The sequence below is a fragment of the Agelaius tricolor genome, unplaced genomic scaffold (assembly GCF_023055355.1).
Source record: "Agelaius tricolor isolate 1412-34295 unplaced genomic scaffold, bAgeTri1.0.p SCAF_10, whole genome shotgun sequence".
Lineage (NCBI taxonomy): Eukaryota > Metazoa > Chordata > Aves > Passeriformes > Icteridae > Agelaius > Agelaius tricolor.
The window spans coordinates 1,574,322-1,600,742 of record NW_027269270.1 but is presented as its reverse complement, the minus strand read 5'-3'; the positions used below and the strand labels follow the sequence as shown (position 1 = coordinate 1,600,742).

The 26,421-nt window shown below is 44.7% G+C and overlaps 1 protein-coding gene across 2 annotated transcripts in view; it reads right to left on the bottom strand.

The window, feature by feature from the left end:
- The window catches only part of ERBB4 (erb-b2 receptor tyrosine kinase 4), a 592,065-nt gene that overhangs the window by 564,909 nt on the left and 735 nt on the right, over nucleotides 1–26,421 (bottom strand). The window lies entirely within an intron of this gene.

Sequence of the window (26,421 nt, the reverse complement as noted above, 5' to 3'; positions counted from 1 at the left end):
GTCTTTACCCGTGCATCCTTACCAGACTTCACAGAAATCGCATTTCTTCCTTAGTAACTCTTCCCATCATTATTTACTGAAAGCTTACAACAAATCCAACCCCTCAAACAAGTGAATGTTATCTGATGATACAGGACAGGGGACAGTATTTGAGTGCAGCTATTATTATATACAGTAATGTAGATGAAAATAAATAAGCAACTACTCAGTATGCCATGTAATTCCTTTAACCACAGCTTATTCCACAAAATTGAGGGGTGAAACTACAATTCATGTCTTTCCACTTCTTGAAACCACTTAAATTGTTCTAAGAGTGTGTAAGTATAAGAACTTGTCCAAATGGCATAAACAAATTTAGCCAACTATGCAGAAAATGCCAGTGGCTGGAATGGCAAACCAGGATATTTGCTTCATTATGCAAATCCAGGCAATTCTCCATGTCCTCCCCAAGAACAGACACTTGACAGGGCAGCCATGGCTCAGATGAATTGGAGGACAGGGTGATGTGAAGGACAGGCTTGTGACCAACAGGGACCCTGCTCTGCTCACAGGGCCCACCAAAGCTTTGCCATCAGTGTTTTGAAAAAACCAAACCCAAAAACTCCGTCAGGGCAACCAGAGGTTGATCCCACCTCAGCACTCAACTCTCCCCTCACTAATTGCCTGCCCCAAAAAAGCCCCACTGCAAAGGAGCAGGCACCGTAATTCCCAGGGATAGGTGTTGAGTGGTGAAGCTGGGGGCTGGAATGGTTATAAATACTTCATCACAGTAATTATAAAAGACCTCAAGCACCCAGAATGAGCAAAATCAGCCACAAAGTCACTACATTGTGGTTTTGGCTAGAAAAAAATAGAAAATCACCTCTGCAGTAAGTAAGGAAAAAAAATAACCAGCTCCACGTTGGCAAACTATTACATCTGAAAAAACAGAGATGAGCACACAGCTTCATTTTGGTCAATTAAACTGAGGGGTCTAAAAGTCTTGAGTGAAAACCTTGGAAATTTCAGCAATGATATGCATTAATCAAAAAATACCCCAACTGCAAATAGCAACCCACCAAAGGGAGAGCTTGAGTTTTAAGAGACACCTTAAGTCCAGCCAACACTGAAAACATTTAAATTCTGTCAGCTTCAGAAGTAACTGCCAGCATGAATTTAGATCCCTGGATACATTCAAAGTCTTTCAGTTGCAGTTTCACTAGAATATAATGAAACCATACACAATCAAATCATTATAAATAAAGTTTTTTTGAGCTCAGTGGAAGACAGTACTGATGGATTCATGATCTGTGCTGCCGTAATAGAGCTAGCAATAATTTTGATCTATTGATTTATTTTTTATTCAAAAAAAAAAAAAAAACAACAGATTTCTGTAAGGAATGTCTGCTCAGGAACTTCAGCTGAACTGAACACTGTATGTTGCTGACATTGTTGCTATGCTTTAAGTCAATTAGTAAGACTGGAGCCAGATGGCTGAGAACGACCAAAATTACACAGTACATTCTGTTTATTAGTTAGGATTATTATTCAGGCCATAATTGCTTTTACCAGATTATTTATCATTATTAAGATTACAATGATATGCAAGAAAATTACAAAGTTAAGAAAAACATGATTTTTCAATTGCATCTGTCCCCCACTCTATTCAAAACTTTTCTTAAATATCTGAACTAAAGAGTGTAAGAAAAAAATCCACCTACCTAAAAATACACTCATTTAATCAGCCAGACACACCTATTTTGGGACATGACCAGAGACTGTGGAAAGATGCCAGCAATGGGAGATTTCCCAAAGCTGATTTTTGCATTGCTGCTCACCTGAGCTGCTGGGAGCCTCTCCCAAGGTAGGAAGGATGCTCAACTATTCCAAAACTGCTTGGACCTCACAATGTTTTTCAATAAACCCCCTTTGAAAAGGACACCTTGAAGTCCTACCTCTAAAAGAAGCATTCCTCCTGAACTCCAGGCAAATGGGAAAATGGGCAGGTTTCACAGTGAATACTAACAGAGAAATCAACTGGAACCTCATTTTTAAACAGTGGCAAGCACATTGCTCCAGCAAAGACCAGAGCTTGGCAAGGAAGTAATCAGTTGTTTATACCATGGATAGCATCAAATCTGATATGGACATAGATGCCACCATGGATACCAACAAATCTGGCTCCATCCTTCAACAGCTGAGATGGATCCCTCTGATGAGTTTTCCTACAGCACTCCACTTCCATTATTTTTTTTTTAGTTACGCACTCATAGAAACCACCATGTCAAGATAAAGATGGTTGAATGCTTCCAGCCATGAGAGATCCACCACTCAGGAAAAGGCTCCTCCAAAGTGCCTCCAGCATTGCCAGTTTGGGATATTTGAGTCCTACAGCTCTGAACCCTTAAAAACATAAATCCAGGTGCCATTTGCTGGAGATCAGTGATATATTGGGACTGAGAAAAAGGCGAGTACTCCTAGCAGAGTTTACCCTTCAGGGAAAGAACACAGAGAAAACTCAACAGCCTCATGTAAACAGAAGTCCTACTCCTCTGATGCTGGGAATATTAAGCTAAAGAAAAAATCTGCACAAAACAGGTCTCTTCCTCTGCCACAAATTTTAAGTTGATAACTGAAGTCAAAAACAACAAGAATTCAAATTGTGTGCACCCAACCTCTTAAGCCTCTAACTTGCTATATACACAATATGTTATCTGAAGATTTATCTTTATATCCTACAGCCTTTGGGGGGCAGTTAGGTCTAGCTGTCCACCAAACCCCCAAAACGCTGTTTGCCACACTGCAGCTGCACTTCAGCTTTGAAACACAGTCCTTTTGCTACAAACCCTAAGTGCTTTGACACACTGTAACATTTGCACTTAGCCAACCTGAAGGTTTCTCAAAAGCACCAATCTTCTCCTTCCTATTCATAGAGACAAATCAGCATTTATCCCACTGAGCTGTGGTATTCTCAATGCTTTTGGTGGCTGCTAGGCTGGGTTTTGAACACTCCCTCTTAGAGGAAAAAAATGGCACTAATAATATGCATAAAGTGTCCTCTAAAGTGGACCAAATACAAGGCACCATTAAGAAAAAGGGCACCAGACAAGAAAAGCATCATCCTTGCTCACCCTGATCCTCGCCATTAAGCTTTGGACAGAACAGTGAGGAATGGAGGGAAGGAGCAGACTGGCTAATCAACAAGTACATCATGCAGATACCCATTAAGACCATATTACATTTTCCAAAATCCATATACCTCCTGTGTTACTTCATCTCCCCCCACACCTACCTCCTCATTGCCCTCAACTTCTAATAGCAGTAATGACCTTGGCACATGGCATTTTCTTACAATTATTAGTTGGCTGGTGTTAATGGCCCTTGGCTACACCTTGGGCCATCAACTCCTCCCAGACAGTCATTAATCCCAAGGAAATACCCTGCACCTCAATCGTTATTACTTAATTACCTCCACACATAATCTGCAGAGCTGTAACACCACACCAAAGGATTGACTGCTGAGTTATGACTGAGGAAAAAAACTTTCAAGTTAAAAGACTAAAGATACTGCAACTAAACCCAATTAAAGGCATTTAAACATGCTCATAAATAAAAGGTAATTATTTTGGGCCTGAATCCTGCTTCCTGAAGTAAGCAAAGCAACTGCTTTTGACTAAGTTGAGAGTTCCGAGTGGCTCCCCATTTACAATGTAAAGCCAAACAAAGCTCAAACCCAGTCTTGCACTTCAGCAACAAAGTGCTGCCTTTTAATAGGCCATAAAGTGCACCAAGTAACAGGTTTTGCTCATCTGGGGAAGACTTCAAAGAAGGTGCACGCTCAAAGGCTGCACACAGCAACAAATGGAGAATCTGTGACATTTGCAACAACATCCTGTCAATTAGGGCTGCCCCAAGTAGTGCTGCATCCTCCTACACAAATAGCCTGCCCTGCTAGAGCTCCTCCTTCCATTTTGTTGCTCCTCTCACATATTCCTGCCATCTTCAGGGCAGGTGTTTTTCCCAGATTAGACACCCTCTGCAGAGCCAAATATGATTAACTGTGTTCTTACATTATCAGAGTTACCCAAAGTGAAGACAGAGCTCATATTTCATGATGCTGCATTAATGTCTCCATCCCAAAGGACACCAAACTTCATCACTGGCTAATTCAAGCCCAAAGCCTCTTTCATCTCCTTTCCTGGTCCTTGAGGACAATGAGGAAACAGGTTTGGGTAGCAGCAGAGCAGAGGGAAGATGAATGGTCTCATCAAAATAAAATACAATAAAAGCCCGCTCCACAGAGGAAAATAAGCTCGAGGAAACAATTCAGATTAAGAGGAGACCTGATGATTTAAACTGAGACTCAAAGTGAAAATGAGATGTTGATAATTATGAGAGAAGTATCTCTTCATTGCCTGGACTGTTATTAGCTGGGATAGGAAGGAAGATGACAATCAGAGACTTCATGAATTGTCAGCAGCACGTGCTGCTGCTCCTTGGCATTAAGCAAACATCTGCCCTCACCTGCACCAGCACGGGGAGACAGCAGGCTCCTGCAGGCTGCTCGGGGCTGCCTTTCCTCCTGGCTTGTCTCCTTCAACCAGTGAACTCTGCTGAGCTAAAAATAAGCATACAGCCTGCAGACAGCATCTTCCAGACCTCACCTTTCCTCCCATGTGCTGCAGCCACCTATGTGCCACAACCTGCCAAACAGGCATTTCAAAGCTATTTATCAATGCTCACAGGAGCAGAAAAAAGACTTGTGCATCATGCTGCCCTGTTGTGCACCTCCTCCTCTTTCCCATCATGTGGTTTTTCAGTTTGTGTTCAGTTTTATAGGTTTTTCCTAACAAGGATTTGTCCATGCCACTGAGTTCTCCACTTCTTCCCCTAGGCTGGCCACCTACCTGCCCTAATAGGTGCATAATTAAAAGGAAAAGCACTCCAGGTAACTGGCAAGCTCTCCTAATTGAAAACCAGGGATGTAATCATTTGGCCCTGGGAAAAACCCAACTCATATGCCATAATATGGACCACCATCTGTTTGCTAAATTAGCAGCAGTGAAATATCAGCACAGAAATGACTGACACCAATTAGCTTTTAAGGAGTTTGCCTTTACACAGAGAACACTTCATCACCTCACTGAAGCTCTCTCTGTGATGAGAGGCAATTTCTGTTCAAAAGGAATAAGACAGAGATGCAGCCAAACTTTGCTGAGCATAAAACCAGTAGCTTAGTGGGGATGGTTTTTCCCAGCATATTCAATTTAATGGAACCAGCACGCTCAGTTCTCATTGCCTCAAGCAAGCACTCATCCTTCTTACAGGGGCACTCAGATCCTCCTCTCCAAAAGGATGTTCAGCCTCACATATGTCAAAGGCAGCCCCCTACCTAGGGTAGCTTCCTAATTCACTGTGATTAAGCAAATTTTGGTGGAGTAAGGAGCTATCACAAGCTCTGCCTGGCTCATCCAGAACAGTGGACAGAAATACCACCCCTGCTTTATGTCAGATCAGAAGGCTGCATCACCTGCTTCCCTTGGCAATTCCCACTCAAGCCAAATCCTCCCCATCTGGGGTGGAAACTCGGCCACCTGTCAAGCCCCACTTTCTCACACCTCTGGAAGCAAATACACACAAGGAGCACCTTGTGGTCAGGACTACCTTGGGCATGCACATCACACTGCCCAGCAGAAAACTGCAGCAAACACTGCTCCTCAGCTCCATCTTCATGAGACTTACCCTTGTATAACCATCATGGCAACTGTCTCCCTAATGCTCCCACCTCCAATTGAAATCTGGGTGCCACTGTGCGCAGCCACATGGGGGAAAAAAACAGTCCTTGCATCCAAAAAATCTCTCCATAAGAAGAAAAAAGAGAAAGGAGTGGGAACCAAGGCAGGGAAGAAGTGGGGGAATGCCAGTAAACCCTAGGACCAGCTTAGAGCATCACTGCAAAGCCCTCTTCAGCTGCCCTGTCCAGAGCCACAGTGAGAAAATACAGCTGAGGAGTGGGGCCCTTCTTCCTCTCCAGCCTGCATGCACCGAGGCACATCACAGTAAATTAGAACAAGGATGCTACTCAAGCAAGGAATCTAATTTCACTAACTAAAATTGTTACAATGGCTGTAAAACAAAACAACATTAAAGCACGCAATATACTTGCAACTTACAATTTCCCATTGTATAGCAAAGGCCTTCTTTCCCCAGCACTGCTTATTTACCTAGGGGTAGGAAAACCTATAAATACACGTATATTTCTCCTAGATTTGTATTTTCCCAGTGCATCCACAGCTTCTGTGGCACACCCTGTGCGGATGACTCAGGCTCAATAGCATAAAACACCCAAAATCCAGACCGCATCACTTCCCCTGCCTATACACAGCATTGGGGTGTTGCATAGGTGCACACACATGCTGTACATTGACTGTAGAGATGTCCTGCATACAGAGCAGGACACAGGAAATTGCAGACACATTGTGCTGTGCATTTTCAAAACCCAAACAAAGCTGTGCTGCTGAAGCGGCAGTCAGAGGGGCTCCTCTGCATGCCCAAAGCTCCTATTTGCACTCATCAGTGAACTGCAGGAGGTCCAATACTGGCTGTAGCCCTGCTAGCCCACACATCTTCAACCTCACATGGCCTTTGAATGCACAGCAAGTGCACTTTTAGGAACTTAGAGTCACATTTTAATTCTTCACTTTGACACATGATAATGTTAGCAATTAGTACTGCGAGCAAACTGCTTCCCTCTCTCTTTGATGTTTGTTATTTTTACACTGATTGTTTTGCTGAGAGAGGAATTTCGATTTCACATTATTCTTCAGGGACAATGGAGAAATACTTAATGTAAAACAAAAAAAAATTTAAAAATCCCCCACAAAGCCTAATATGATACTGAGAGCTATATCTGAAAGCCTTTGCATCACATATTACCATTACAAGGGTCACTTAACCATCTCAAACATTCGCTTCCCCACCCACCCCTTTTGCAAGAGATCTATTTTTATTTTCGCTTAAGCATCAGAACAAGTAATGGGGAAAAGTTTGAGGAGAGGCTGTACAAAGTTCCTGAGGCGAGAGCTCATTAGTGACTCACTGCAATAATTAACAGTTAAGCTGACCCCGTCAGGAGTCAAAATGCATTTTTGTCACGGAACTGGAGCGCATCTCCAGAAACCCCATCACAGCAGTTCAAAACACACACACACACACACGCACAGGTGGCACCTCAAAAAACACAACCAACCATTAGGGAACTTCATTCAAGTTAAGACATAAGTACAAAACAACAAATAACAAAAATAATATCTGTGTGATGCCTTGATATATTTCCCTCAGATATTTTTCAGGTGTCAGCTGTAATAAATGAAGCGTTTACTGGGTGCAGACGACACTTTAAACAAATCAGCGCAAGTCCCTAAAGGAAACAAGCAGCAGCATATTCGGTAGTATTTCATCATTTGGGAGCTGGCAGAACGAAGCTGACAAGTACACAAGATAAATACTTTGTTCTGTCACGCTGTGTCATGTCGGAGAAAACATAAAGTGTTATATGACCTTTGGAGGCACAGCCCATGGAAGCCTTTCCTCTCGCTTCCACGACGCTGTTTGCAGCGGGGAAAAGAGAAGATAAAATAGAAACACCCCTCCGAGGGGCTGCCTGGCAGCACGTGGAACTCAAGGGATTTCACAGCCACCTTCCTGGCAGAGGTTATGTTGCCAAAGCTTTAAGAGTGAGGAACTATTGGAGCAGGAAGCAGCACCACTGCACCTCCAGCAGCTCTGCAAAAACAATAGTAAGGCACTCCTCACAGAGGGAAAAGAAAGAAGATGGTGCAAGTTAATTATTATTGATCGCTATTTTCCACCAACAGGAAAAGCATTCCGCTTGTTTCCTTCTGGACAAAAGAAAATACACCCTTTGGATCTTGGTAGGATTTGAAAGCAGAAACTGGGCTGAGCAGAAACCAGCCCTGCTGCTTTCGGTGGAGGAGAGCGGCTTTGGCACAGCAGCTCAACCCAAGGGCAATGCCCTCTGCACAAAACCAACTTTATTTAGCCAGACAAAACCATACTGGGACATTGCTCCTTCAGCAGGATGCAATGGACCATGGCATGCCCCAGCACCAGCACCAGTTCAACCTAACCTGCACATCCACACTGGCCTGTGAGCAGAGCAAAGCATGAGATCCATGATGATGCAGTGAAGCCTGAACCCTGCACAGACACCCACAAAAGCTCTCAGTAACTTTACACTCATTCTAGCCAGTGTGAAATTGATTTTCTAGAAATTTCTAATTTTATTTTTCTTGCTGTTCCAGAAACATCCCCCAGGCTCCAAGTTCTAAGGCAGGTAGGGCAGGAAGTGGTGTGAAAGACAGACATGCTATCTCGTCAAATTTTTACATACTTGCAGCCTCACTGCAACTATTTTGTGATCAGGGGAACACACAAGAAGTGTTTTGGGTAGGTGAACAAGTATTAAAAAACACCTTTGAATCCTGAACCACTGTGCAATGGGTGTTTCTAAGCAATAAAGATGCCTGACAGACTACACTGTCCTCCTATCTCACAGAAATATGCTTCCTCCCACCACTATATCTCACAGACATTGGGACAGTGATTTTTTTTCTTTTTTATTTCAAGAACTCCTGTTCTGAAAGTGCAAGAAAACTAATCCAACAAAATAAATATGGCTGCGAAGCCATAAAATACAAGCTAGAAAACTCAGAGCTGCATTTAACACAGAAAACTGGTTTTAGGTATTTTGTGTTAAAACCAAGAATCAAATATACAGTTTCATTTAAAATAAATCACTATGTGTTGTCAAATAACAGTAATAAGGAACCACAGACATATTAATCACAAGTGTGACAATGTTTGACGTATTTCCCCTCCCCTTTCTCCCATGAAAGACAGCAAGCAACAGACCATCCTCATTATTTACATTGTCACTTTTATGTAACAACACGCAGTTACAGAATCTCCAAAATAAATTACATTTATTTACATCAACTTCCTGGCTTTCATGCTGTATCTAATTACTGTGAAAGAGATGAACAGATAATTAAGCTATTTGCAGATAAAGCAGACTGGCATTACCAGTGTAAAAAGATAGGTAGTGAAAAGCTGGCTCTCTGGTATACATAGTAAAAAGCAATAATACTAAAAGTGGATAAGGTAAAAAGCACATCAGTAATTATTAACAATATGCCTAACATTTTAGTGTCACATTATTATGAATTAATTTGACATTCATTAGGGTTGCTCTGATCATAATGAATCCGTATGCCAATTGCTTTGCTTTCAGATAAGACTCCCATGGTTCCATCATAACCCAGTAATTAAATGTTAATTAACAAAAGCTTTACAATGAGACACTGGAAAGAATAGTTAGATAACAAAACAAAGTGGTTTGACCTCCTAAAAACACTATATTAAAAAAAAAAATGGGCAGACAACTTCTCCTATTCATTTTTCACCAAGTTCCTTCAGAAATTAGATTTTGGATGGCTGCAAAGCAGGTTACATCCGTCTAAGTGCTCCAAATCCTGGCACTTCTGGGCCAAGTTCAACTGCCCAACCTGATGCTGAAGTTACCACAGGTCTAACTGGGCAGAAAAGAGGAGCTACCCAGAGAGGCTGCCCAGCCACAAAGTCAAGAACAGAAAATGTCATCTTCACATCCAGAGGAGTTCAGCACAACATGGGAAACTCCTTCCCAGGCGCTCAGGTGAGACAAAGAGCAATGACCACCTCCTCATCCCAACCCAAACCTGGTCACAGAGAGGGGTCAGGCAGCATCATGCTAGCAGTACACATGTGTATTTATCCTTTTCCCTCTGAAAATTACACTGCACAGTGTTTCATGTGCCACATTAACCATCCACTACAACTGTGTGGCACTCTATGTTAAAGAAGAAAAACCCTCAGTAGAAAGAAATGAGAGGCAATCCAAGTGATAGTTTATTGTAAGCATCCATTAACTAATGCTGAAATACAACAAAATACTTCCAGAAGTACACAGGGTATCTGCAGGAATACTAAATAGCTTAATTATTTTTACTGCGTATATGGTGAATGTCAAATGAATTTATAATAAAGAAACAGCTGCAAAAAAACTTTGTCCCACAAAGACATAGAAGCAGCATGACAACTGCTTTTACTGCACATCTTCCCATTACCTGGAACCCTACAGAAAGAAAGGGTTAAGTGTCCCACTCTTTTCATATTGAGGCTTAAATACAAAACAAGCTTTTTTTTCCTCCCTGCATTTCTGTCCCAAAGCCTCTCTGGTGCAGAGCCACCTGAGCATGTCTTCTACCCTGCTCCCCCAGTTTTCACCTGACACCCTCTGTGTTGCTGTGACCCCCACTGAAGTTTGGGATGGTGCCAACTCCTTCCCAGAGAGCATCTCTGCTCCTTGCCAGCAGGAAAGGATGTGGCTGGTCAGCACATGCAAAATCCCAGCTGGAGGTTTGGTGTGGTTTTTGGGGACATGGCACCACTACATGAACAGGATGTACTTCACAGAGGCATGCAGCCACCAGTGCAATGCACAGGTATTCCTTCTGACAAGCTCACAGGGACCAGAACCCTCCCCAAAAGTGGGAAGTGAGTTTTTCCTGCTACAAGAGCTGCATTTTCTTACCACGAGGAGCCTTGAGCAGGCACACTACTGGGGGAGATAACTGAGTGCAATTTGAGCAACCCCTCCCCTGCTCAGCGAGGGGCAGGGCCAATAACTGTATTTACTGCAGGATGACCCCAGCAGATGATGACGCTGGGCAAGCGAGGCTTGCCTGAAAGGGCTCCTAAAAAAACACCAAACAAAACAAACAAAAAACACCATTAAAAACTCCTAACCATAACCAAACAAAACTGATTTGAGTATTCTCTCTCTCCTGTTGCCCTCTTCCTGCTGCATCCTTCCACCTTCCTCACCTTGCCATGGGAAACCACACCTTTGCAGGCAAGAGATCTTCTCTCATGTCTCCAGTGCAGGCCTGTGCGGCCCAATAGAGACAGCAGCCAACAGACAGATGGACACACAGACAGACCAACAGGAACACCAGCACTGTGCTCAGCAGTAGCCTGATGCTAAAAGAGTGTGCCAGCTGCCATTCCCCCTTCCCAGGCAAAGCAAAGGAGGGTTCTAGCCATCCCAACCTGCTGGATCCCACAGCAAAGCCAGGTTTCTATAACAGGGTGAGCAGCTCCCATGAAAAGCTACCAGGAGAGGGGATGGGGAGTGCTGGATCCACACCCACAGCACCCCAAAGCCAGTGGAGCTTGCAGTCCCCAATCCCTAGAAACTTTGTGGCTATCCCAGCACAAACAGATGGAGAGTCCACACAGGGAAAGGGTGGGCACCTGCTGATATAAAACCCCAGCACATAACAAAAGTAATTTTTTTTGGTAGAAGTTTTACAAACTTCAAAAACCAAACACCTGGATGAGAAAGTAATAAAGAAAACCATCCACAGATTTAACAGCAAGTGTTACAAACAGAAAGATGTGCAAAAGTACAGCCTGCTTTCAACCAGTGCTCTTAAAGGTCTTTACATTTTCCCCCTTTTATTTCGCATATACTCTTATTTGCAAGAAAGCCTCCAAATTAGCTTAACATCACCATAAATTCTGACAAATCCAGGAGAGATGAAAAAATAACCAAATGCAGAGAAGTGGTCTGACTACACCGCACCTCAGTATTGTGTAAGCCCTTCTTCCTGCCCTCCCCACCCTCTGTCAAAATACTTGAGGAGCCTTCCAAAGCACTTTTTGCCAGTTAAGAGCTTGGCTGAATTCACTTGCAGGCAGCAGGAGGAAGGCACAGGCTGCACTCTGGGCTGCACAGTTTGCAGTAACACAGCCAATGCCCCTGCAAAACTTCGGTGTCTCACTGCTTCCCGCTACTACCAGAGCAACTGCAAGCCAAGGTCAATTCTTTTCTTTAATTCCCTTCTTTCTCACTTTTCTTTTTTTTCTTTTTTCCTGTGGCATGGGAAGAGAGCTTAGTTGTTTCTGCATGGATGCAAAGTGAATGAGGCTGTCGCTTCTCATTGCAGTGCTATTTATTACAGGTCGCTGACATAATACAGCTTCCCCCAATGCCAAAAAAAAAAAAAAAAGCAGGCAGGAGTTCTTGAGCATTGTCTCACTTGCTTCTTCAAAGGGAATATATGAAGAAGTTTTATTTATTTATATAGTGATCTTACAATGGAGATGCATCTGCTTGTCTCCAGCTGAAAAAGGCAAGTTTCCTTGGCAGTAGGATGTTTAAAGAATCCACACACACAATAGAAGAAGAGAAGAACACGTCAGGCAAAGAAACTGCAAGATTAAGAAGACACACTGATGAAGAAAGGAAAAATTATACTGAAATCAAGGGTGGGGAGAACAGGGGGAGTATTGCAGGCTTGCTCCTGCATAAGCCAGATTCACTGTAAGGAGAGAAGCAGGGTCATAAGAATTAAGCTCCACATCCCTGGCTGGTGAAATCTTGCTGCAGCAGAAGACCCATTCCCAAAAGAACGCCTGGTTTAAGAGTTGGTTCTGGCCTCTCATCATCAGCAGTTCCTCCCAATTTAATTCATAGTTTCAGATGAAAAGATTTTATAGATCTCTGTTCTGTCTTGAGATGAGCTTGCCTAGAGCTCCATGCTATAAATTGATGATGAATCAATTTTCCTGCGCTGTGCTTTGTAGTCTGCTTTTTTTCATACAGCTCTGAGAGCTGTGTATAAAATACCTCGTTCCTTACTTGTTTTTTAAAGATAGGCTAATGTCTCTAAAGATCAAGAATATCCACAGTCTATTTTTAGATTGCTCACAGTAAGCCAAAAGTGCCCTAATAAAAACATCTTTTAATTCACCTGTAATATTTTATTACATGGCCAGATTAAGAGATAAACCAGTCTGTAGTGGAGGCTGTGGAAGTTGCAGAGGTGACTCAGGAGGAGGCAGAGTGATACAAAAACAAGTGTAAAAAGGCTTTGCAAGTTCCCTGTGGGACTGGCTTTCACCCCCCTCTCCCATCGTGGGGTCAAGCCTGCCAACCCAGTGACCCCACAGTGCTTTCAGTCACACAGCTCCAGTACAAGAACTGGGAAAAGAGCAGGTCCTGCTGCTCCTGGATAACCTGATTTAACCCTTTCATCTGCCTTCTCCCACAGCAGTACCTGTGACAAAGCACAGCAGTTGCTATGGAGCAGAGAGAGCTATTAGCTCCTCTGTACTAATGTAATATAATTAGTATTGTAATTTCCACAGCGCATTTTGTTATCCCTTCTTATCCTGGAATGCTTTATGGGTTTATATTTTTACTCAGAAGGCTGTCCATCTCATGAAGCTGAACTGACACCATGGATTAGAAATCCATGGCTTTGGAGAGCTTCAGTACCACGTTTCCCACAGCAGAAAAGAGAGCAGGTGGTCATCAATGGCCTCAAAAACTTTTCCAGAAACATCTAAATGCTCTGGGAAGTCCAGCAAGGCCAATCCCACATTTAACATCACAGAGCCAGCAGCTCCTGCCCACAAACCCCCTGTCCAGCTCCCACCTTCCCCAAAGGCTGACAGGTCCTACACAGAAGAATAAAGAAAATGCAATCACCCACACTGGAATTTGAAAAGACTGCCTGTGCATCCCACAAAAAGGATTTTCAATTTATCAAGGCTGCCAGGACAGAGCTGAAAGAGCCTCCTGTGCTCTGACACCACTCCCACTCCCGGCTGCCTCTTTCAAGCATCCTACAGGGGCAATCCTCCACCTGTGTTCTTGGCTGCAGGTCAGCTACAAACTCTGCTTTTCTGACACCATCTCCCTCACCCTCTGTGGGTGTATAACCCTCATCAAAGCTACTGGGAAGGTGCAAGGAAGAGTTTTGCAACCTCTGTTTTATAAGCATATAAGACATAAAAGATTTTAGTTTTGCATACAGCAACCTGCAATTCTCTGTTCTTTCTCCCCATAACCTCCCACAAACACCAGCTAAAATGAATTAAATGCCAGGCAGACATAAACAAAATTAAAATATATTGCTGGTAATTTTGGAGTTTTGGGCTTGAATCTTTCCACCGTTTTTCCATCATTCATGCTAATGCAGCATGGAAAGGAAAAGCAGCTTGTTAGCTTCTGCTCTCTCTTCCAGCTCAATTGCCGAGGCTACCCAACACACTTGCATTCTTATTTGCTCTCCTTTCTACCATATCTCAAGCTGTGAAATTAATATGCACAGAGGACATAAACCTCTAGCTCAGGAATAAAAAGTGACCTTAATATGCTCCTGCTTAATCCTTCTCGGGCTCAGCGTAGCATCGCTTTGGGGAGACCAGCCAGCACGAAACCAAGGTGCCACCTCGCCCTTCAGCCAGAGCTGAAGCACACTGGGGGCCTCCTCACAGAAAATCCCTCCTTGGGAGGGAGCAGCACAGCAGCAGGAACTGCATGCACACTTGGAGCTCTAGCAGCTGACACAGCAGCATTGGGCACTTTGCACAGCAGCAGCCACACAGGCAGCGCCCCACGACACCACTGCCATCGAAGCTGCGAGGAAAAACTCCATCCAAAGCATTTAAAAGAAGAGAGATTTCATTTATAATGCCCTCTTGCACTCCCCACTGCCCCAGGTCTGGCCTGAAGGCTTTGCCTAGCCTGTGGTTTCAGCTGTTCAGAGTTTCAAAACTCTGGGGTCCCAGACAACAACAACTGAAGGTTTCTGCCAAATTTAATTTTTCAGGCATGAGGCAGTGCCACACTGAGCCCTAAAATGTGCACAGTCAGAGGATGCCATGGGTGGCAGCAAGGCTCCCTTCTCTATGAGAACAACAGTATTTCCTGCATCCCAGTCTGGAGAGAAACACAAGCACACACCTTTCTCTAAAGGCACAAACAAGTACTCCCTCCTCAGAAACAGCACCAAATTTTGATAACAAATCGCCACCACCTCTCTCTGGAGGTTAAAGCCTACACACATCGAGCCAGTTACACAATTATTCTGGATTTTCAGGAAAAGGAGAATCAATGTTCAAACACATGGAGTGGCAACAGAGAGACAAAAAGCCTTGCCCATGTGAGCACCCAGGGACTGTGCCAGAGGAACAAGTGTTTGCACTAACTGCAAAGTGATGACTGTATTTCTACAGATTCCTCAGCTGTTGCTTTGAACTCTTTCACTGAAATGTTTTGACAGCATACCAGATAAAAAAGGAAAATAAAAGTAACTCTGAAGTGTATGTGAAAATATACACATAAAAATATACAAATCAAACTAACTTCTTTTGCCACTGTGAAAGCATCACATTAAATGTCATCAAAGCAGTAAATTCCAGAGCAATTTGTTTGTGTGCATTTGTGTTTATTCTTAAATTTAATACATGCATGGGTGTAACACATACATTCCCCTCACTATCTTTTCAACAGTTGTCACAGATCTGTAGTACAACAAAAGCAGAGGCCAAGGGTGCTGAACTTACTCAGGTTTCTAACACAGGTGAAGACTAAACCACACCAGTCCCATAAAAAGAAGACACCAATGGAAGGGCAAAGTGTGACAATCCAGCCATCTCCAGAAAGCCATGTTTTCTACCATGAATATTCCAAGCCCAATCTGCAAAACAGGTTAATTTTGCATGCAAATGGACAGTTGCACATCTAACTGACCATTTGTGCAAGCAATTACATGTGCTATTACCTGACTGCATAATTGCATGGGCCTAATTTTCAAATTGGGTCTTACATTTTCTGTTGAACACAAATGCTCTGTTTAATAAATAGATACTGAGGAGTTTTGAAGCCCAGACATCCAGGCTTACTGACCCCAAACCAAATATTGAAAAAAGATGCTGAAATGTGTATTTGCCCAAAAAAGAGCATCACATAACCCTGGTGTAATGCAGTACATGACCACCAAACTGTGCCACAAGTTTCTCTGCTGAAACTTCTAGTCCTTTAAATTGCAACTGAGAGCCAAATATCTGTACAAACGTGCCAGGTAACTCCATCAGAAGCACTGTAATGTTCCTTATTGTAATTCCTTCAGTGAAAGACATCTGGGGCTTTCTTGCTACTCAGGATGTATTCTAGGGAGGAAAATCAAAGCAAAAACACATTAAAAGAAAACTATTCTTAGCAAGCTGGTCAGCAGCTCATGAGCACAGTTTCTTTAGACAAATCCTGAAGATAAAGCAAAATCCAGCTTTGAAATATGAGGTGATGCAGGATTTTCTGCATACGATCCAAGCAGTTGATGTCCCAGGCCTTCACATTGTGACCTCTAGGGAGAGGTTTTTATCTAAATTTAATCATCCTCAACTATTTTCAGCCAATCGTAAGGAGTATTTTTCTTTCATGAAATAATCCTAAATACCGTCAATTTTCCTGTGCATGTCAACCCCAAGTCTCTATTTTACATGTCAAGCAAAAGCTCTGTAAGATTAGCTGTCAGAGCCCGTGAGTTTTGGCCAAATATCAATTTTCTGTGTGGATGACGCGTTAAATTTAAGATGCTTGTTGCTACCGGGGGCAAAGGAATATAGCAATTACCAAGCTATTTCTGACTTACAAATCCTTAAGTAATCATACTGCTGGAAACCCAAACTTGGTGGGAAAGAAATTAACTAGAGAGTTAAAAACAAAGACTACCACTGAAGTAGTCACTGCCACCTCACTCAAGAAGCATATCAGCAGGAAGACTTGATAGCACAGTCCCTGAGCCACAGACACTTTCAGAGATCCAGGGAAAGCAGCTCCAGTTCCCTCAGAAACCCAAGGAAAAGCAGCTCCAGTTCCCTCAGAGACCCAGGGAAAAGCAGCTCCAATTCCCTCAGAGACCCAGGGAAAGCAGCTCCAGTTCTCTCAGAGACCCAAGGAAAAGCAGCTCCAGTTCCCTCAGAGACCCAGGGAAAGCAGCTCCAGTTCCCTCAGAGACCCAGGGAAAAGCAGCTCCAATTCCCTCAGAGACCCAAGGAAAAGCAGTTCCAGTTCCCTCAGAGATCCAGGGAAAGCAACTCCAATTCCCTCAGAGACCCAGGGAAAGCAACTCCAATTCCCTCAGAGACCCAGGGAAAGCAGCTCCAGTTCTCTCAGAGACCCAGGGAAAAGCAGCTCCAATTCCCTCAGAGACCCAAGGGAAAGCAGCTCCAGTTCCCTCAGAGACCCAGGGAAAGCAGCTCCAGTTCCCTCAGAGACCCAGGGAAAAGCAGCTCCAGTTCCCTCAGAGACGCAGGGAAAAGCAGCTCCAATTCCCTCAGAGACCCAGGGAAAGCAGCTCCAATTCCCTCAGCGACCCAGGGAAAGCAACTCCAGTTCCCTCAGAGACCCAAGGAAAAGCAGCTCCAGTTCTCTCAGAGACCCAGGGAAAGCAGCTCCAGTTCCCCCAGAGACCCAGGGAAAAGCAGCTCCAGTTCCCTCAGAGATCCAGGAAAAAGCAGCTCCAGTTCCCTCAGAGACCCAGGGAAAAGCAGCTCCAGTTCCCTCAGGCATTTTCATTATTCATTTCATCCCCCTAACTATAGCCAAACCAGAGAGGATCTGAGGTGGCTTTTTCTCCTCTCTGCCCTTCCCTGATACTTTGGAGCCTGCCACTGATAGTTTTCTTTATTACATCTCCACAAGACACTAAAGTCCTGTGTTGTGTGGCACCCAGATACACCTTCCTTAACATTACTAAGCCAGGCTTGTGTGATCAAGAAATGATGTTGTTGTAGCACCTTATACTGATGAATCCCAAGGAAAGCTTTATTTTGCCTGCCAGAATAAACCTCAGACTGTGCCATCAAATAAACAGGGGTTTTATTCCAGATATTCCTAGAAAAACGGGCATGCTGCAGATCATACTAGTTCTCAGGGAATTTAATCAACTGCTGGTTTAAGGCACAATGTAAAATGAGCTTTGGTGTTCTTCTGCAAGAGTCAGCTGGGCCCCCAAGAAACCCTGGCACCTGGGCTCACATCAGCACTGGCCAAATTGAGGAGTAACAAGGCAGGTAGCAGTGCATCCCTCCTCCTTGCTGGCATTGCTCCAGTGCTCATCCTTCAGCAGCCTGCAGCAGCACTGCCTCATAAAGCACTGAAACACCATCTGTGCCCAAGGGAAACACCAGGATTAAAGCTCAGGACAAACAATGAAAACCTAACACTGGCCCCAAAAGGCAAGACAAACAAATCTGAACCTGACAGGGGCTACCCAACACAAGGACCCAGTCACCACTAAGCCAAAAAAGATGGACTCCCAAACACCAATGTTAGGAATGTACCAGGAGTTGATGTCACTTCATCACATCACTGAAAAACCAGTCAGACTAGATCCAAAAAAAACCAAAAGGGAACTAGTGTCACAGCAATTCTCACACAGCCTGGAACAATTTGGACACTTCTAACACAGGAAAAGCCCAAGGTACAGAGTGTTGGAGCAGAAGGTTTACGCCCACAAGGACAGGATCCATCTGGGCCAGAGAGGACTTACAGAAATCACACACACTCTGCAGTCTTTTTTTGGAAAGAGCCACTATTTGCCATGTTTTGTCTCATTTCCATGGGCCTTCAGCAAGAGTGGGATTATTCAAATTGACAGCAACAGTCTGGCAAGATTGTTTTCCAGTATCAAAGGACACCTACCCAGTGATTGCTGTACCATAGCATGAGGCATAGCCCACACATTTTAATGCCTTAACCACATGTCGTGGCAGCAATTGGACCAAAGCTATTAAGTCTTAATGAACCCACGTTTCCATTGCCAATTTCACCAGCAATATTTGCAAGACACTGCAAAACCATAATTCAATCAGCCTCTGAATAAAATACCACAAAGGGTTTTAAAAATATGGCTTATAAAAACCATCACTGGAATTTTTCCCCCATTTCTTAAGCTACACGAGTTTTGACTTTTCTCTGCACACAGAGGAGCTAAAGATTTTTTCTTCTTCTTTTTGTGAAGACTCAGAGTCTCACAATCCAAGATATTGGATTTAAATTAACACGAAGAAATTTGCAGCAAATAACACTGTGTGAATCTGTTTGCTAATCTTCCAAAAACAGAAGGAAAAATAGCAATCTCTTCCTGTCCCCAATCTCAGGCTACCACAAGAAAGTAAAAGCTTCTTAAATAATCTTTTATTAGCAATTTTATTAAAGGTTCAAGCTGAACACCAAAACCCTTGGACAGGCAGAAACATTCAGCACAGACCTGATTTTGTTTCCTTTCCAAGAAGCTGGACCAAGGCAGGGAAAATGTGAAGCATCACTACAGTTGCTGGCTGCTCCAGAAAGAACCCCCCACCTGTGCTGCAGGCACCACATTACTTACACAGCAGCTGCTTGTTATATCGTGATATAATGAAGTTTCACAGTGGCACGTGAAGCAACACTAGAAACAAACCTAGCCCAGGATTTCAGTGTGTTATGCAGCACGAGGGCGACATAAATGCTGTACAAGTTATCACCACTATTTATAGGCTCTAATAATTCCACATTTTTCTAATATGATCTTCCCCACACACAGCGCAGCCCCAGGTGACACCAGGGCCACACAGCTGCGTGAGCTGGCAGCAGTTTAAAACATGTTGCACGAGAGGATCCAAGCATGCATGATTGTAAGAGCAGTTCAAAACTCCAGGAGACAAAGAAATACTCTGCTGAGAAATCCAGGGAGAAACTCGCAGTGCTGGCACAGAGGTCCTCCTGTGGCTGAAGAAACAGACAAAGGAAGAAAGAGTGGCAATAACTTCATATTTGTTTTGAAAATTGCCATTTTCCCTGAATGGGCTATTAACTCCCTTGTTCCCATGAGCTAAGCTGGCTCTGGGAGGAACAACTCCCAGCTTCCAGCACCAAAGCCCCCTGCAGAATGGGGTCCCCACACACTGCACCGGGTCCGAGTCAGCTCATGGAAGAAGAGAAAGAGCAGGGATCAAACCCGAATTTCCTAAAGAGAATGAGCTGCACAGCACTCTGTTTGCATATCGGTTTCTCCCGTTCCCAACGTGCTAATTCAGGCAGCAGCCGCTGCGCTGCAGAAGGATGGCTTTCAAATCAAACAGCTACATGCATTATTTCTGCCTCCGACCTACACAATTCCATGGCTTTTTCCATACACTCCAATGCCTATGTCCTCTGAGCATTATTAATAGCTACTGAAGAATATTATCTGCCTACCAATCACTTCAGCTTCCTACTTAATGGCAAGTACATTTTTAGAGCATCAAATATATCAACAGGGACAATGGTTGCTAAATTTGAAGTCAACAACAACTGGAAAACGTTAGCTACTTCATTGGTATTTTTACATGCTTGCAGAAATATCTCTTGAAATAAATGAGCCTTTTTTATCCTTTCAAAGAGATAATAAAATAATACTGAATTCTAAATACTGTCACATATCCTCAGCAAACAGCAATTTAAATTTAGATAAATACATTTTTACTGCCAAAGATAATGAGCAAAAATAACTACAATTCAACTTTGCATAGTGGATTGGATGACAAAAAGACCACCTTAAAATGACAGCTGGCTGGCAGGCACAGCGCAGCCGATGAACACTCACCAGAACAGGGACAATCTTGCAAAAGGGGTTAAAGCAAAATAATTCTTAGGAACAAATGCTTATCGTTGCATCTGGCTGCGACATTAACCTTAAAAGACTACTAAAATATTCCATTAGCATACTAAGCACGGTACATAAACTTTTATGTTTAAAATGTTCAATATTTCAACGTAATTTCAATTAATGGAAATTGAACATTGGGATATGTATCAAGTTAAGTGTAATGGTTTTGCTTCCTGTGCGTGCACCAAAGCAGCTCCAACCTGCCCGTACCAGCTCCCGCCACGGGAGCCATGTCCAGGGAAGGTCCTCAGCACTCACAGGGCTTCAAATGAGCCAAACACCTCCACAAATCTCTTCCCTGCACATTCAGCTCTGCACACCAAGGTTATTTAAGCATATGCTGAAATGCAAAGCGTGCAAGCACATCTGCAATATCTGCTCAGGGACTTCAGCAAGAGGCAGCAATCGAGAGGTGCCTGCCCCCCTAGGAGAGGCTTTGTTGGGAAAACAGGAGACAAAGGGGTGGAAGCACCATTTGGAGAGTCTCAGTGGAGCAGAAAGAGCCAAGCCACAGCTAAAGTCAGTAAGACAGGCATAGGTTGCAGAGCTTTATCCAGTGTATCATCACCAACCTGGGACACTGAGAGTGTCTTGCTCTCACAGCCAAGGCTGTGCCGCTGTTTCACCAGTTTGGGCTTTTCCAAATTTTCCATAACCCAATTTTGTTCAGAAGGGGTTTTTGGTTTCTCTTTTTCTTACAGCATGCATGCTTTTTTATTCAACCTCCCTCTGGCACGATCCATTTCCTACATGAATCACAACTGGGAGGGGTGAGAAAAAGAGAGAGGTCAGGTATCACAACTCTATTTAATAGACATTTATTAGGCAGTTTAGTCAAGCAGCTGCAGGCAAAGGGTCACATAATGCCTTGCAGTGCCACAGTAGCCTCTGCACATGAATTTAAAACCCATCAGCAGCACGTCTCACAGCCCAGCTTCCTCCTCAGCTCCTCTGGGAACACAGCCTAGGAGGGAGACCATGGGGCAGCTCAGACCCTGGCACCGCAGCCAGCACTGCTCTGAGCTCAGGGTGGTCCCAGTGAGATTTTGGAAGATTCTGCAAGCTCTGTATTTCTGTAAGCTCAACAGCAGCTGGTGATGAGACACAGGAGCATGTCACCATGTGACAGGAGCCCACGTTGCACTGCTGACTTATTAGGAGATTAAGAAAGATCAAGCTATAAATGCCCATTCAGTTATTGTACATGTAGCTGCACAGACATTGGGAGAGAAAGGAGCTGAACATAGCATGAGTATAATCTTAGAAATCACTAAAAAGGACTTTACAGGAACACTTATACAATGACTGATCATTTTTTTATAGTTCAAAAAGAACTGTATCTACTAAGAGTCTGAGGCTTACTTTGCCTTTTATTTACTTGATTTCCCTACCTCCTTCTTTGTCAAAAGCTAGAGTTTATAGGCTTCAGACATGGAAACAAAAAGCAGTTCCCACCAGAAAAGTAAAATTTTTTAATACTCTTTGCAGTATAAATTTCTATTCCTCATATATATTTCTATTCTTGGTATTCAGTACAAGCCTATGGTGTGACCAGTATGTGCTCCTGCAGTTTGAAATACTGACTTTGCTGCCCAAACATCAGCCCACATCAGACCCTCACGAATCACTGATGCACGAGCAAATATTCATCTGCCCTGGACTTTGCACACCCTTTATACAAAGTGGGAAGAAGGACAAGTTTCCCTGGCAGGCTGGGAAAAAAAAAAAAAAGAAAATAAGGAGATATATATAGCAGCAGCTGTTCAAAGACTTCAGGAGGCTTGGCATGTGCCCATATGCCCAGCAGAGGTAGCGGACAGTAGAAATGAGACCATTTATCACGTGGACACACAGCTCATCACAAGGGAACTGCCACCGAGCACGGCTTAAACCACTCCTCCAAAACAAGAAGTCGCTAAACAAACATTAACTAAAGTTGCTGAAATGATGAATCTCTCTGGCAGATTGCATGCTCCCATGGGATAATTCAGCTTTGGCTACGTGGGCACACATAAAATCCACCAGCAGCCTGCACTTGTTTGCAAAAGCAAACCCTTTAAGTCAGTGAAAATCAGAGCCTGTTGCACACCCCGAGGACTTGTCAGCACACAAGTGATTCACGGCAAACAGCCCAGCTGCACTCACCTCATCCTGCCTTCGCTCCTGCCACAGTAAAAACCAAATCCCAGGAACCAGCCCCCTCTCCTTTCCCAGCAAAATTGCCTCAGTGCATTGAGAGTGTGTGGAGAGCACGAGGGCAGACCTGGCTTAGCTGTTTCCACGGAGCTGCCATCACTTGCCCGTGGCTTTAACAGAATAATGCCTGGCTGCACAGCACTAAACCCCAATCTGCACAGGCAGGACACAAAGTTCAGAAGCTTCCAGGGAGCCATCCTATTGCCCCTCACCAACCATCATGTACTGGCCCACCCTTACTGTCCTAAGGAAATCAGGAGGGGGTTGTTGTCATGCAAAAACACAAAAAATAAATGAAACCTTTGGGCTACATCATCTTTTTGAGCAAGAAGGACCATCTGATCTGAGCCCATGCTGCTGACTGACCGTGTATCTTCTATTTTCTTTCCTAGCTTACCACAACAGTTCCTACACTATTAGGACCAAGCACTTGATTCCCAGTTTGAACTCATTCACCTTCAGCACTCCCAGTCATTGGTCTGGTACCGACTTAGTGTTTATCTCAAGGAGTCACCCAGAGCAAGTCACCTGAGCTCCTCTGGCTGTTCATATTAAGCACTTCAGCGTTTGGGTCACTCTCCCAGTGTGCTCTTACACTTGCCCTGTCACACATGCAGGGGCACGAGAGGTGGGGACAGGACTCCAGGGATGGCTGGTTCCCCGTTAGCCACCTGAAAAGCTGCTCCTCGGCCTGGGAAAGGGGTGCGGAGGAGAGCTGAGCAGGAGGACCAGCGCCTGGGAAATCACAGCCCCAGCTCCGGGCGGTTCGTCCTCATGCCGGGAGCTCCTGGGGGCTGCTGCCATCTAGAGATGCTCACAGAGCCAGGCTGCGGGCTGGCCACTCTGCAAGCCCTTCCACCATCACCGCCCAGGAAACACTCAGCTCCCACCCCAGCAGCTCCCCAGCTCTGACCAGTGACCCACAGAAAGGTGTTTCTCCAAAAAGCCTTTGGAAGATGTGCACGCTCTGGATCCAGACGCAGCGCAAGTCAACGTGCTGCGGTTTGCTGAAATTGAATTGAAAAACAAAACAACAGAAAAAACCCAACCGAACTAAAACCCTCTGAAAACTAGAATAAAACATTCATTCCATTAGGGTGCGTGGCTAGAAAACTGAGGGCACATTTCAGAACAACCCAGCACTACGGCCAGGAGTGCAATGCAGCACTTGGGGCTCAGCCAGGAGCGCCCACAGGGTGCTGGGCCCTTTGCTGCCATGGACAAATGTGCCTTTCTCTGCTTCCCAGCCCACTTCACTACCGTGCAGGCTCAGGAGAAAGGCTTCCCCCTTCACGAGCTGCTCCTGCCAAGTCTCATTTGCTTTACTCATAAGGCATGTATTTCAGGTCCTTATTATTACTGTTTTCATGTTAATTACAAGCACAGCTCCTAGTGCCAAATCCCATACACATAAACATCAATTACCATCTCTTTTTTTTTTAAAAAAGCAAAGTCACAACTCAGTCACTGGGGCACGCAGCAGTGCCGGTCTCGGCAGGGCAGGTGCAGGCACAGAGCCTGTGTGGTGCAACTCCGTGCTGGAGCTGCCCCAGGATCCCTGGGGATGCCCCAAGAGCGGTGCCAGAACCAGGCTCCTCTGCCCTGCAGCAGCGCTGGCTCACAGGGGACACGCAGGGACAGCAGCAGGCTGTCCTGGCTCCCATGCAGAGATGTCCCTGCAGACACCTGAAGGGCTGTGTGGCACGGGAGGGACACCAGGAGGGTGCTGAGCCCACAACAGCACCCGCTGCCCTTTGGTGAAAGGCCCAGACAGAACGACCCCTGTGCAGGGGCCAGGCCCTCTGAAACTCCCAGTCAATATTTATCGTGCCTTTGCAAAGGCACTCAAAGCTCAGCCTAATTTTAACCATCAAATAGACATCGTGGCGGGATAAACGGGAGAGGTGCCAAGGAGGGCTGTAGCAAAGGAGAGGAGCTGCATCTCTCTGAAGGCGTGTGGCATGTCCCATCCGACATGGCCCAGAGAGGAGTCAAGGCATGAAATTAAAGACTGCCCATACATCAGCCTGAACACGCTTCTCTCACTGGGAAATAAGAAAAAAAAGGAAATAAGAAAAAAAGGAAAAATGAACTGCAAAAATATTTGAAGTACAATTACCCTCAGAACAGCTGAATACTTCAAACAGGACTAAGTTAATTTGGCTGTAATTATTTAACAACTCACCAACCCCACATATCAGAAAATGGAGTTAATTTATCAGCTATTTTCAAGCAGAACAAAGACTCGCCAGCTTCCAGGTAACAGCCCAAGCTGTTTGGCTCACGTGACCCCGACTGAGCTGTGCACTGCAAACATTATATGCCCAAGCACGGAGACAGAAGAAATCAGAAAACCCCAACGTGTTTACATATTTGCACACAGGATAATGAGATCAAAAGTTTGGCCAACAGCTTGCTTGCACGAGCAACGGCATCACCATCTCTCTCGATGCACCAAAAATGAGGGTGGCAGCCAGAGCCCCATCCTATTGCCCCCAAAAGCCAAGAGAGCCCAAATTCTGGGGGGTCCTAAATACTTGCAAATCATGGCTCCCTGTCCAGCCTGCCTTGCTATTCCAGCAATCACCAAGTAGCAAGGCTTAATCATTACTAGCTGCCAGTGCCCACAGCAGTGCCTAAACCCCGCCAAATAGGAAATGTCATTCCAGCCCTTCTATTTTAATAAACGGATTTTCTGTTTTGCACAGTGCAGGGCACAGAGGATTTTCAGCAGCACAGATCCGGGAGGCTTCCCCAGAGGCGACAGGAAGGCAGGCGAGCAACCCTGGACCGATGCTTTTTATTTTCACGGGGGTATAAATCCAGCAATGGAGAGGCTTTTGTGATCGTCCACGCCAACAGCCCGGTCCGAGCGGTGGGAAGGATTGCTGGAGAGCACGGGAGCATCCCAGCGGGGACGGCTGCTGCCCAAAACCGGGGCAGGCTACGGGAAAAGTGTGAGACAAGAAAAGTATCAAGTGAGGCGAACAGTCAGGCTGCGTGTAAACAGGGAGGCAGGCAAAAAGGTACAGAGAAGCAGCGCCTGTGAAACGAGGAGTGCCATTCTTCTTCTTCAGCGGGTATTTACCGATTCAAACGGCAGGAAGAGAATATACAAAAGAAAGCAGCAGCCCAGCATTTCACCCCTCCCGATTTCGAGGGTTAGGAAACAATCGCACAGCGAAAAAGTAAACTGCGTCCCAAGATCAAAAACCGCCTTCAAAGCCCAATCAGGCAGGCAAAGCCAGGACACGCTCCTTTCGCTTCTTACCAAACGTATCCTTCCTTCTCTCTGTTACATAAAGCCCCAAAATATAAACTAAATTGTGAGAACGAGGAGCTGTTGCACCAATACCGCCCAAACAGCATAAATTTTGCATCACCGGGGAGGAAAGGGAAAAAAAAATAAAAAAAGAAAGCGAAGTTACAAAGACGGAAGAAATTTCCTTTTAATGTTTTATTCACAGCAAAGGGGCGATGCAGCGGGGGGCGATCCCCGTGCCCTCCCCGGGCGACTGAGCCGGCACAGCTCGTACTACGGCGGCGAGAAAGCGCCGCTCGGATGCCAAAAGGAAAACAAAATTCAAGCCAACGCTGCAAGTTTCCCTCCAGAAACTTAAAAATTCCGGGCAGACCC